Source organism: Tupaia chinensis, unplaced genomic scaffold (assembly GCF_000334495.1).
Source record: "Tupaia chinensis unplaced genomic scaffold, TupChi_1.0 Scaffold000022_1, whole genome shotgun sequence".
Taxonomy (NCBI): Eukaryota; Metazoa; Chordata; class Mammalia; order Scandentia; family Tupaiidae; genus Tupaia; species Tupaia belangeri.
This window is the reverse complement of record NW_006159452.1, coordinates 32,659-46,886: the sequence shown is the minus strand read 5'-3', so window position 1 is coordinate 46,886 and position 14,228 is coordinate 32,659. Positions and strand designations below refer to the sequence as shown.

Below are 14,228 nucleotides of genomic sequence, written 5' to 3'. Positions count from 1 at the left end.
GAGCAGCAGTTAGGATAATGGCTCTGTCACTGGACTCCCATGTAGTCGACCACAGTTCGAGTCCCGGACCTGATGGCTTAAACTCACGTCAGGCACATGTGCGTGCATGCCCATGATCCTGAGAGGAGAATGGAGGAGAAGGGATTGCAGCATGGCCATCCCCCCTGGTGTGTGTGTGGGGGGAATTTCTCGCTTTCTCTCTCTGTGTCTCCGGCGAGCACATGTGCCCTATAGCAAAAATCTCTCTAAAAATACATTAGTACTGATTGATTCTGAAACTCATGTTCTTACCCACTTTGCTCTACTGAATGTGGTATTCAGTATACTTTAGAAAAACAAAAATTCCAATTCTCTTGCAATTCTTTTTTTTTGTATAGAAAAATAACATTATTAACCTATGCCATACAATATATTGATTTGTTTAAACCAAACACTTAAAATTTTTAAGTAAAATTTGTAAGTTCCATTCACTCTGAATTTTATACCCTAGACAGCACACAAGACTACTTTTAATTTTAAACAAAATAAAAAAGCAAAATGTCTTCAATCCCATTTTGTGGGAGCATGCAGACTGGCAAGGAGCTGAGGCTATGCCAGCCTGACACTGTCGCTGATCTGCCCTGGTCAGGGGCCAGCCCAATACCCAGAACTTCTGGCTTCTGTGCTATTAACACAATTGTCTTAGCATCCTACTTATAAAAGTTCAAATGAAATTCCCAAACTCTCAAATCTTCTTGGAGTATGCCAATCTGAAAGCTGAAATCACTCTCCTGTAATTTTGGGGGCACTGGCAGTATTTTCCAAAATTTTACTTTTCCATTTTTCATAGTCCTGTGTCAGATCTTCATCTTTCTGTGGTTTACTTGGGATCTCTACTATGTTCTCTATTTCCTTTGCTGGGGGTTCAACCACTCTTTTTATCTTCTTCTGTGGTAGAGTAGGTAAATCTCCAGGTTTTTGTAGATCTGCTGCCCAATCTTTATTTATACAGTCGATCAAATAAGCTTTTTTTTAACCATTTTGTTGGCTACCATTTTGTTTTTATCCACCTTTAGCTTTAGAATCATGCATGCTGAAAGTAGTGCAGCACTGGTGAAGAGTGGCCTGGATAAACAAGATCTACTTGCTTGTTTGGGGAAGACTGGACTCATAGATTAGCAGTATCTTTGAAGCCATGTTCACTGCCCCTGTGCAGCTAAACTGTACAGCTAGGTCTCTTATTCCAATACTTGAATTCAGGCCCAGTAAGCTCTCAAATGATTTAAGACAGCTCTGATACATCTTCTTCTTATTTTTTTAAACATTCACTCACTATATATCATTTGGCTTGTAAAGAGAATTCACCCAACATGAAATACTCCTCAGACCAGTCCAGCTGAGAATACTATACATATTATCATCAACAGGCAATAAACCATTTTTGTGTCCCACAAATGCCATGCCTATTTTCCCCCTGCTTTCTTTCTCTATACTCTTCCCTTCTCTCCCCACCAGGTTCCACACTGTCTTCAGCATCCATAACTATTTTCACTGTTTTTTGTGGCCTCTAATATTTCAATCTCTACCATACAGTGCAGATAGTCAGTATATATTAAGTGGACATATACTCCTTCTTTCATAGCCTGGCTTGCTTCACTCAGCAATAAATCTTCCATATTTGACCACTTTCTATCAAATAGCAGGGTCTTGTTTTTTATGGCTGAATAGTATTCCATAGAGTATTTGTGCCACATTTTTTCAATCCATTCATTTCTTCATGGACATTTGAGTTGGTTCCATGTCTTAGCAATCATAAATAATGCCATAATAAATATTGATGTGCAAGCGCTTTCCTGAGTGGAGGAAACTCCATATTGCTTTCTACAGTGGTTGGACCTATTTTCATTCTCACCAAAGTGTAGGAGAGTTCCACTTTCACCACAACCCTGCCAACATTTACCAATTTTTGTATTTTCAATCTTCACCATTTGGACAGGGGTTAGTTGGTATCTCATTGTGGTTTTAATCTACATCTACCTTATGATGACAGATATCAAGCATTTCCTCATATGCTTTTTGGCTGTTGTATGTCTTCCTAACAGAGATTTCGATTCAGCTCATTTTCCCATCTATTAATGGGTTAATCTATTTTTTTAAATTTTTTTTGGTAGGTTAGCCACTTGAGTTCCCTTTGTATTCTGCTTATCAGTCCCTTATCTGAGGCATAATTTCAAAAATATTCTCCCATTCAGAGGGTTGTTGATTCACACAAATTACTGCGTCCTTTGTTGTGCTGAAACTTCTTAATCTGATATAGTCCCACTTGTCTATTTTAGGGATTATTACCCGTGCTTTGGGAGTCTTATTTAAGAAGTCTTTCCTACCCCCAACGTCTCCTAGAGTTTCCCCAGTGTTTCCACCAGCAGTTTAACAGCTTAAGGTCTTAGGTTCAGAACTTTTATTCATTTTGAATAAAATTTTGAATTTTGTTAATGGTGAAAGATGGGGATTCAGTTTCGTCTTTCTGCAGATGGATACCCAGTTTTTCCAGCATCTTTGATAAAGATGTTTTCTTTTTCCCACTGAATTGACTGGTATCCTTTGTCAAAAATCAGTTGGCTGTAAGTTTTGGGGTTTATTTCAGGGGTCTCTATTCTATTCCATTGTCTGGGTTTTTTTTTTTCCAATACCATACTGTTTTAATTATCACAACTTTATAGTACATTTTGGGGTCAGGGAGTGATGTGCCACCCACTCCACTCTTCTTGCACAGGATTGCTTTGGCAATATGAGGTTTTTTATGATTCTGGACAAATTTTATGATTGACTTTTCTAGATCTGTGAAGAATATCTCTGCTATTTTTATTGGAATTGCATTAAATATGTAGATTTATTTTGGTAGAATTGCCATTTTGATTATAATAATTCTTCTAATCCAGGAACATAGGATGTCCTTCCATTCCACTTTATTGTGTCATTTTCAATATCTTTTTAAAGATTTTCATAGTTTTCTTTGTAAAAGTCTTTGACTTCCTTAGTTAGGTTTAACCTTAACTATCTTATACATTTTTGTGGCTATGGTAAAAGGGATTCCTCTCCTCAGATTTACTTCATTCAACTTGTTATTCATATATAGAAATGCTATAGATTTTTGGATATTGATTTTGTATCCTGACACATTCCTGTATTCTTTTATTACTTTGAGAAGTTTTGTTTTGTTTTGTTTTGTTTTGTTTTGTTTTGTTTTGTTTTGTTTTGTTTTTCATGGAATCCTTTGGGTCTTTTAACTATACCATCATGTCATCTGCAAATAAAGATATTTTCAAACTTTCTTTCCTATTTGAATGCAGTTTGTAGTATTCTCTTTCCTGATTGTATTGGCTAAGACTTCCAGCACTGTATCAAAAAGAAGTGGACAAACTGGGCAGCCATATCTAGTACCAGTTTTTAGTGGAAAAATTTAGCATTTCCCCATTCAGCATAATGTTAGCTGTAGATTTTTCATATATGGCTTTTACTGTGTTGAGAAATGACCCTTCTATACCAATCTTGCTGAGAGTCTTAATCATCAAGGGATGTTGTATATTATCAAATGCTTTCTCTGCATCAATTAAAACGATCATATGGTTTTTATCTTTCTTTCTGTTAATATGGTGTAATATATTTACGGTCTTTCATATGTTGAACCACCCTTGTATCCCTGGAATAAACCCTACCTTGTCATGATAAATAAACCTTTTTATATGTTTTTATATGATTTGCAAGTATCTTGTTGAGAATTTTTGCATCTATATTCATCAGAGATATTGGTCTGTAGTATTCCTTTTTTGTCATGTCTTTATCTGTTTGGGGAATGAGGATGATAAAGACTTCATAAAATGAATTTGAGGGACCAGCAGTTGGTATAATGGTCATGTCACTGAACTCCCATGTAGTTGACCATGGTTCGAGTCCCAGACCCAGTGGCTTAAAACTCACGCTGGGCACATATGCATGGATGCCCAAGATCCCGAGAGGAGAATGGAGGAGAAGGGATTGCAACATGGCCATCCCCGCTGAGGGGTGATTTCTCGCTTTCTGTCTCTCTGTCTCTCTCTGTCTTTCTGGCAAGTGCATGTGTCCTATAGCAAAAACCTCTCAAAAAAATGAATTTGAGAGGTTACCTTCCTTCTGGATCTTTAGAAGTTATTTTGAGTAGAATGGGGGTTAATTCTTCCTTAAAAGTTTTGTATAATTCAGAATTGAAACCATCAGGACCTGGGCTTTTCTTTGTTGGGAGGTTATTTATTACTGATTTGGTTCATGGCTTGCTATGGGTCTATTTAGGTTTTCTATGTTCTCCTGATTCAATCTTGGTAGATGGTATGCATCCAGGAATTTGTCCCTCTCCTCCATGTTCTCTTGTTCATAGTCATATAGTCATTCATAGTATTCTTTAATGATGTTTTGTGTTTCTATTGCATCTGTTGTATTGTTCCCTGTTTCATAGTGCATTTGATTTATCTGGTTTCATTCTTTCTTCATCTTTATCAGTCTATCTAATTGTGTGTAAATCCTGTTATTCTTTTCAAGGAACCAACCTTTGCTTTTGTTTATTTTCTATACAAATTGTTTATTTTCTATTTCATTTATTTCTGCTCAAATCTTTATTATTTCTTTTCACTTGGAATTTTGGGGTTTTTTTTTTATTGTTTTTCCAATTCCCTGAGGCATGATGTTAGGTTGTCCATTTGCCACCTTTCCATCTCTTTCTTGTGTGCACTAATTGTTATGAATTTCCCTCTTATGACTGCTTTTGCAGTATCCCATAGATTATGGAAACTTTTGTGCTCATTATAATTTGTTTCCATAAATGTTTTGATTTCAGACTTAATTTCTTAGGTAGTTAAGAAGTCATTCAGAATAGGTTGTTTAGTTTCCATGTGTTTGTGTATTTTCAAGGATTTTTCTGGAAATTAATATCAAGTTTAATTCCATCATGGTCAGAGAAGATGCTGGAGATAGTTTCCATGCCTTTGAATCTGTAAAGATTTGATTTGTGTCCCATCATACAGTCAATGTTTGAAAAGGTTCCATGCTGGGGTGAGAGAAATATATATTTTGCGGTCTTAGGATGGAAAATTCTATAGATGTCTGTCAAGTCTATTTGATTTATAATATCACTTAGGTCATATATCTCTCTGCTTAATTTTTTTATCTAGAAGGTCTGTCTAAAGGAGATAATGGGGTATTAAGATTCCCAACAATTATAGTGTTACAACTTATCTCTCCTTTTAGCTCTAGCAGTCTTGCCTTCACATATTTAGGTCTCCCAAGTTGGGTGCACAGATATTTAAAAGTGTTATGTCTTCTTGATGAATTAGTCCATTTACTACTATATAATGCCCTTCTTCGTCGCTTCCTGTAGTTTTTGTCTTAAAGCTTATTTTGTCTGAAATCAGAAAGCGAGAAATCACCCCCCAGGGTGGGATGGCCATACCACAATCCCTTCTCCATTCTCCTCTCGGGATCTTGGGCATGCACGCACACGCACCAGCATGAGTTTAAGCCACCAGGTCCGGGACTCGAACCACGGTCGACTACATGGGAGTCCAGCAACATAGCCATTACGCTAACTGCTGATACCCAGCCCCTTTTTTATATCAGTTTGCATGGAATATATTTCTCTAGCCCTTCACTTTTGGTTTGTGTATATCTTTGTCCATAAGGTACATTTCTTGTAGGCAACAGATAGCAAGTTTCTGGTTTTTTTATCCATTCAGCTAGTCTGTGTCTCTTGACTGGAGAATTTAATCCAATAATATTCAATATTATCAATATTTCTGGACATGTTCTTCTCATTAAATGAGCCATTTCCTTGGTTGTTTATTGTTCTCTTATAACTGTCTGTATGACTTTTTAGTTTTCCTGGTATAGCACTCCCTTCAGAACTTCTTGAAGAGTTGGTCTGGAATTGGTAAATTCTTCCAGGTTTTGTTTATCTGAGAATGTTTTTATCTTTATTTTCCCATATGAAGGATAATCTTGCCGGGTATAGTATTCTTGGATGAAATTGTTTTTCATTTAACATTTTGACTATGTTTTCCCCCATTCTTTCTTTGCCTGTGCTGTTTCTGATGAGAAATCTAATGTTAGCCTGATGGGATAAGCTTTATCAGTGACTTGACATTTCCTTCTTGCCAATTTTAGTATTGTGTCTTTGTAGTTTTGGCCAATCTAGCTATGATGTGTCTTGGAGAATATTTTCTTGCATTGATTATATTTGGGGTCCTATGTATTTCTTGGGTCTGGATACTTGAATGCCTGTCTAGGTTTGGAAAGTTTTCTCCCAGGATTTCATGGAATAAATTGTCAATGCCCTTATTATTTTCTTCCTTTTCTGTAATGCCAATTATCTGGATGTTTGGGCTCTTGATGGTATTTAGTATTTCTTGTATACTATCCTCATTTTTCTTGATTGTTTTTTGTCTTTTTGATCTTTGTTCTAGGTCAGAGGTTTTGTCTTCTACATTTGAGATTTGATCCTATGTGTAAATCTAATCTATTTTTAATACTTTCAAGAGATTTTTAATTTTCTGTATCACATTCTTCTTCTTTAACAATACTGTTTGATTCTTTTTTATAGTGCCTATTTCTTCTGTCAAATCATGAAAGGACCTCCTCATCTCTTGGAGCTCATTGTCTCTTCCTCTTGCATCTCATTTAATTTGATCACTATAAATATTCTGAATTGTTTATCTGACATTTTCACACGTTCCATTGTGTTGTCTGTGAGTGATGAGAAATTGATGTTTTCCCTTGGGGGAGAGACATTTTGTTGGTTGCTCATATTTCTTGTGCTTCTACGATGGTTTCTAGTCATCTCATGTTCTGTATGTTTCTTCCTAAATTATTCAAGGTATCTTTGAGCATTCGAACACATGCAGGAGTAGGCAATTGGTGATCTCTCTTCTGTTCTACCTCTCCGTTTCTCACTAGCACCTTACACTGTTGTTACTGGTCCTGGGTGACCCAAAGTTCTCCCTGTTTCTAGAGAACAGGTGTGCCTGAAACTGAGTCACTGCATTTCACCTCAGTAACAAAGAAGAGACTGTACAGCAGCATGCACTGCCTCATCCTACTAAAACACCAAAGTCCTAAGAGTTCAAAGGCAAGTTGGGGAGGGGATGAACCACAGGTCATCCCCTTTACACCTTTAAGCCCTTCTAGCCACAGGTAGCCTGCTGTCCAACAAGGTCCTTCACTAGAATGGGTGTCTATATATCTTCTTGTTCAAACCAGAAAGTTTAATTAAATAAGCCTCAGCACCTCAGGCTTGGTGAGGCCTAGGCATGGTGCCAGTCACCAGATCAGTCTTGACTCCATGGCTATATCATGAAAAACTGGTGCAAAAACTCCTGTAATTTAAAATCAATGCGTTTTTTTTTTAAGAAAAAAAAAAAAAAAAAAAAAACAAAATGTTGGATTTTTTCTTTAAAAAAGAAAAAAGGATTATTTTTTTACAGATTTTTTTTGCTATAGGGTACGTGCATTCACCAGAGAGACAGAGAGATAGAAAGCTAGAAATCACTCTCTGCAGGGATGGCCACATGGCAATCTCTTCTCTGTTCTCCTCTCAGATTTTGGGCATGCACGCACATGCGTCCGGTATGAGTTTTAAGTCTCTGGGTCTGGGACTTCAACCATGGTCGACTTTGTAGGAGTCCAGGGGTGTAATCATTCTACCATCTGCTTGTCCCTTAATTCACTTTTTTAATTATACAGTAGGGAAGGAGAAGAAGAAGAAGAGGAGGAGGAGGAGGAGGAGGAGGAGGAGGAGGAGGAGGAGAAAAGAAAAAAAATCAAGCCGTAGAACTAAATCTCCCTAATTCAAACTAAAATACCAAGCAAAATAATTTTTGTGATTTTCACATTACACCTTTAACATCACTAATATTGCAACACACGTTGACCAGATACCTTTTGGAGCAGATTCCCAGACAAACATAGACACTATAAAGAAACCACAAAATGCATCTAATGAAAACACTGTGCAAGTTATTGAAATTTTGCTTTGTTTTAAATATTACATTTGTCTATCTGTAGCCTCAACTGTGAAATGACATGGCTTATTTAAAAGGAAGGTAACGACCTTTAGCTAGTATGGTTAAGTCTTATATTCACAAAGTAGTAAAACTACCCTAGCAAACTGGGCAACTGTTTATTGACGCAGTCCAGAAATTTGCTTGGTTCATTAGTTTTAGATAGTCTCTCTGTGTCTTACTCTTCCTGCCTCAGCTTCCTGAGCTGCTGAGACTACAGGCTGACACTACATGCCAGGCTATAACAACCGTTCAACTTTCTTAATTACCAGATAGAAAGCTAGATAGATAGATGGACAGATGGGTAGATGGATAACCAGATAGAGTATTGAAAGGAATTTTTATTTACAAGCAAATGTCAGTATTAAAAGTTGTCAAATCCTAATTCCCCAACACAAAATGTAACCTCTATAGGGCAAATAGACCACACTTAGCTCAAAAGTTTCCTATTGCTACTCCAACAAATTACTACCTTAAAACACACACAAAAAAATTATCTTACAGCTCTGGGGATCAGAAGTCCAAAGTAAGTTTTACAGGTTAAAATCAAGATGACGGCAGGGCTGAATTCCTCCTAAGACTTTGCCTTTTCTAGCCTGCATTTCATCTTGATGGTTCTCTCCTCCACCTTCAAACACAGCACTTTAAATCCTGCTTTCATTGTAAATATTTTTTTGGCTTTGACCCTCTTGCCTTGTTTCAAGACCCCTTTTGATTATATTCATAATCTGAGAAATCTTCCCTCTCAAAATCTTTAATCACATCAGCAAAGTCTCTTTTGCCATGTAAAATAACCTATTTAAAAATCTGGGACATGACCATCTTTGGGGGGAACCATTATTCTATCTACCACAACTCTTTGTAAAACAACCCTCGGGAACCAGCAGTTGGCGTAATGGCTATGTCGCTGGACTCCCACGTAGTCGACCACGGTTCGTGTCCCGGACCCGGTGGCTTAAAACTCACGCCGGGCGCGTGTGCGTGCGTGCCCAAGATCCCGAGAGGAGAATGGAGGAGAAGGGATTGCGGCGTGACCATCCCCCCTGGGGGGTGATTTCTCGCTTTCTGTCTCTATGTCTCTCTCTGTCTGTCTGGCGAGCGCACGCGCCCTACAGTGAAAATCTCTCCAAAAAAAAATAAAAATAAAAATAAAAAAAAAAAACAACCCTCCAACTTGCTGAAGTCAGGTTCTTCCTTTTCTAAAGAGGTAACTTATCACTAATCATAAAGCTGGTCAGAGAAAGCTACACCTCAGGGAGCATTCTAGGACTTATATATCCTCTTATATATTCACTGTGTTTAATGATCTCATCTAGTTTCAAGATCTTAAATACCATGTATATGATAAGGATTCCCAAAATACCTCTCCATATATCCAACTGCCTACTGAACACACCCACTAGGATGTCTAACAGGCATGTCTGATTCAACATGTTTAAAATTGAGCTACTGACTCCCCCTCACTCAAACTCATTTCTTTCAGTCTTCCCCCATGCCCCTTAGTGGCAACACTATCCTTACAGTTGCTCCCACCAAAGCATTGAAATTATCCTTGATGTCTTTCTTATTTTTCTACCCTACATTCAGTCCATCAGGAAATGTGGTAGGCACTCCATTCAGAATGAACCTGTATCTTCTCTTCTCCTCCACTCACCACACTGCTCCAAGGCACTGCCTTCTCTCTCTCGGAGTATGCTAGTATCTTGTTATCATGTATCCACCCTTCTCCTTTATGACATATTTTCAACATAGCGGCCAGCCTTAGTATCTTGTTATCATGTATCCACCCTTCTTTATGACATATTTTCAACATAGCTGCCAGCCTGATCTTGGTAAAGCTAAGTGTAGTGGGCGCTGTGGGGCCTCACCCCAGTCTTCAGTTCAGGACTGAGCTACTCACTACCCCAGCTGCTAGGAGCACTGGCTGTCAATGACTTACATTTGAATCACCATCTGAAATTTCCCCAGCCAAACAGAGCTGCCTTCTGAATTTTATGCCCCCTCTCTCCAGTATAAACAGTAAGTAGCCAATGTGAGTGTGCAAAAGCTCCACCCCTTTGCTTCAATTTTGGGACAATTCTGAAGAGCTCTGCCAACTCATCCCCTCACTCCTATCCCCCTGGGTCTTCTGAGGCCTCTGTTGCAGCTGCATCACATTTCAGCTTCTCACTCTGCCCAGTCCTGCTCCCTCCTCCTATCTGAGGTGTTGCTTCTAAGAACATTCCCCAAATAAATCCACTGCATGCAACAACACATCTGAAATTCTGTTTCCAAAGAAACCAACTTAAGACAATAAATCAGATCACTTCACTCCAATGATCAAAACCCTCCAACCATTCTCTATTTCATATAAAAAGCCAGTATTCTCATAAGGGCCTAAAGGTCCTAAGTGAAATGGCCTCTCTTGTCTCATCTCCTACCACTCTTTCTCCCACCACACTGACCAAGCACATTTCTTCCATTGGCTGTTTCCTCCCCCTCCAAAGCTATCCTCTATATATCCACAGTTTACTTGTTCATCTTCAAGTCACTCTACCAGAGAAGCCTTCCTGACCATCCTCTAACAGAATACCATCTAACACACAATATAATACACTTTATTTTACTATGCTTATTATACTTTCTCATCTTACACTGTCTTCCCTAAGCATGTTTAAGCATGATATCATATTTAATATTTATAGCCACTGTAAAGGAGAAGTATTATATCTATTTTTCAATTAAGAAAACAGACTTGAATAATCACATGAAAATATCATATACATAGAAGTAATAGAGCCCTTGGGCCAACCTGTGGCCTGGTGCACAAGGGTACCAGAGCCCACAAAACTGACAGGCAGTTCAAATCCCACCTGGTGGCTTGAGAAACATGCCAGGTGCATGCATGCCCAAAATCCCAAAATAAAGGGAGAAATGTTAACGAAACGATTACATTGTGACCATACCTCATAGGAGGGGGTGGGGTGTAATTTTTAAATTTCTCTTACTGTCTCTCCTCCCTCTCTCTCTCTCTCTCTCTCTCTCTCTCTCTTCTCTCTTTCTTTCTCTTTCTCTCCCTGTCTCTCCCCAGTGAACACACACACCCTCTGGCAAATTAAAAAAAAAAAACTGATAGAGTCCAGATGTAAAACCTTTGGTACAAATTCAATACCATATTCTCACAGACCTTGCCCTCTTGCAATCATGCTGCTTTATTTCCAAATAAATCTAGTCTTAACTGAAAAGAAAATTCTAGGAATGAGATGAGGAGAGTGTCATGAGACAGAAATCATAATCTTCATCTGTTTTATAAAATACCAATGTATCTACTGTTACAGTAGGTGCTCCCCAAGATGAGTTTTGAAGTCCTAGCTCTGTAATAATAGCTGAAGGGACTGACACACAGGTAACTACTTGCAGAAATAAATGTCACCAAAAGCTAATTAAATTGTTAATAGTATTTGGACCAGTAGGAGGTGAACAAGAGGTGCATGTATTACCAGAAAACAGAAGTCTGGATTTTATATCTGGGTTAATGGAAGAAAATAACTCAGTCTTCTACTTAGTAAAAAGAAAGTTTTATAAAGGAAGTGGGATTACAAGAGCTTTCTGAACTCTGGAGAGGAGGAAGTTTGGCGAGTTGATACCATGGACTTATTCAGTGCTCAACACCCATTAACTTCAGAGAGAGGTTCTAGCCTGGATCAGCTGGTCAGGATGCAATGCAAATGGGAAATTAGCCTGACCCCAGCACAAAAGCCTTTAGCTCCACACACATGTGGGTCTGATGGAATGCACTGCATAAAAGGAAGGTGAGAATGCTCTAAATTGGCTTTTACCATCTAAGGATGTTCACACACAAAGCATGCATTGTGGCCAGTAATGAAAGACATGTGCTAGAGTGGTTACACATTGCAACTGACTGAAAATTAATGACTTGAAACAGCCATGGTGCCTCCACACTGACCCCTGTAAAAACCTCAAGCCTGACTTATAACAGGCAGAGCTAAACCAATTTATCACTGAATTATGCATCATTTAATAAAGACTGGTGTGACTCAACCTGCCAGGCAGGACTGCTAAGAGCTTGAGGAAATGGTCTCCAAACCCCCCTCTTCCTTTTCCCAAGCTCATCTTTAACCTTTCAGTAATTGATGGACGGATTGAAGTAAAAGTCTAAACTTTATAAACTATCACTAAATAACCTTAGGGTAGTCTGACCTTGGGGCTCCCAGGGTCACTTACTTGAAAATTACTACTCTTGCAGGGTTAACTCCTGTTTCTGTAACTCAATGGAGTGTGAATTAAGTGAAAGGGAGACAGTCTCTTTTTTGAACCACCATTGGTGTCCTGAAACTATAGTTTAAAGTGTGTTTCCAGGTGGCAAAACCAAGTGTTGATTTCACTAGTATCATTTAGTCATTATCAAAATGTATCTTAATTTAAATAAAATCAATCCTATAGGCTTTTAAGTTCTGCCCATAGTTTTACATTTTCAAGAAAAAAAAAACTGGTAACTCTACCATTGACACAGAAATGAAAAAAATCAACACATTTCAGAAAAATATTTCAATCGGAATGAATCATGCAGGGCTAAGAATAAAGACATCCACATTAAGTTATAGACTTCTGGAGAGAAACGATTTAGCAAAAAGTTAAGTCAAATTTCTAACATCAATTCCATACAAAACCTTTCTAGTAATAATCAAGAGAACATAGACATGCTCTAGGAAATTAAAAAACTTGTCAGATATATTTCTTATTCTATTTTTTCAGGGTATAATCTTTTTTATAGAAAACATGTTTACAAAGATACATTTTCTATAAAAAAAAAAAAAGACTGTCCCCGTGTAAACATTTCAGTCCCTGCAATTTTATAAATGCATTTCCCCCCCTAATGGTGTATTACTGATCATGGCTTGCTCCAAAACTGAATCAAAATGTAGATGAAGCCAAAATGCATTTTATTAACTTAGCAACCATAGATTATGCTAGAGACTAAACTTATAACTAAACTTCATCTGGGGGGAAAAAGATGAAAAAATCTGCCTTTGTGTTTTTGTATTTCATTCCTTCTTTTTCTTCACCCAAGATAATGAATGCATGAAGGGTCTCTGAAATATTGGATAAAGAAAGTAGAAGGGTGCATTCACAGTTCAAAAAACTGTTACTAATCATTAAGGGTTTGTTAACCATCTTTTTATTAACCTTTATTTTTCTTGAACTGCTTTATTATTTAAGATTTAGACTGTGAATAACACCTGAGAAAAAGAGACAGTATCCTAAGTCCTTAATCTTTACTTACTCTATTTGTACTCACACCATCATGAAGAAGGACTTGTAATTAGCCCATCTCACAACTAAAGAAACCAAAGTACCAAGAGGTGAAAAAAATGTACCCAAAACCAATAGCCATAGCTGGTGGAAGCCAGATTCAAATCAAGGCAGTCATATGCCAAAAACATGCACCTATTCATGCCATACTGTCTTAAGAAAGGAAGTAAGAAAAACCTGAACCTTTCATTTTAATAAAACTCCCCCCAAAAAAATTCTTCAGTCTCTGTGCACTTTTTGAAGGTGCAAGAAGGTGAGATTACACACTTCAGTGTATTTCTCCCAAGCAAAAAAAACGCCAGTCCTACATTCATTCAGAATTTTTCACAAAATATGAAATATTCTTTTTCTAGGGTAAAAGTGGTTTACTTCCATTAAGAAAAAAAGAGAAATAAGAAGAAGAGCCAAATTTTGTATTCATTATCTTAAGGTTTAGAGTCATGATTCAAAATTACCATATCGGAGAGTGTCAAATACAGATGACCTCAAAACAGGGCTTTTTTTAAAAAAGAAAAAAAAAACGTTTATCATTTATTTCTTCTATGAGTGAGAGAACACCCCCAACAAGGTTCCAAAGCTGCAATCCAGCAGCCTGACCAGCCCTGGATCATCAGCATATGTGTGCCCGGCATACTCAAGGGAGTCTCCAGATGTGAACCCCGAACCTTGTCATGTGGATCAACCTGCAGAGCATTGCATTTTACTCCCATATCACCATCCAGCCCTAGAAGAGCAGGCTATGACTACCTCCAGCTCAACCATATTTGAGAGAAAAGTAAGATAAAAGACAACCAGGAAAGAAATACACGGCATGTTCTTTTGCAAAAATTGAGTGATTTCTAAGCTAATTATCCT

General features: G+C 37.8%; 1 pseudogene; it reads right to left on the bottom strand.

Annotated features, from left to right (window-relative positions):
* Positions 1-762: 762 nt before the first annotated feature.
* On the bottom strand, positions 763-1,281 carry LOC102475429 (origin recognition complex subunit 6 pseudogene; annotated as a pseudogene).
* Between the last annotated feature and the right edge of the window lie 12,947 nt (positions 1,282-14,228).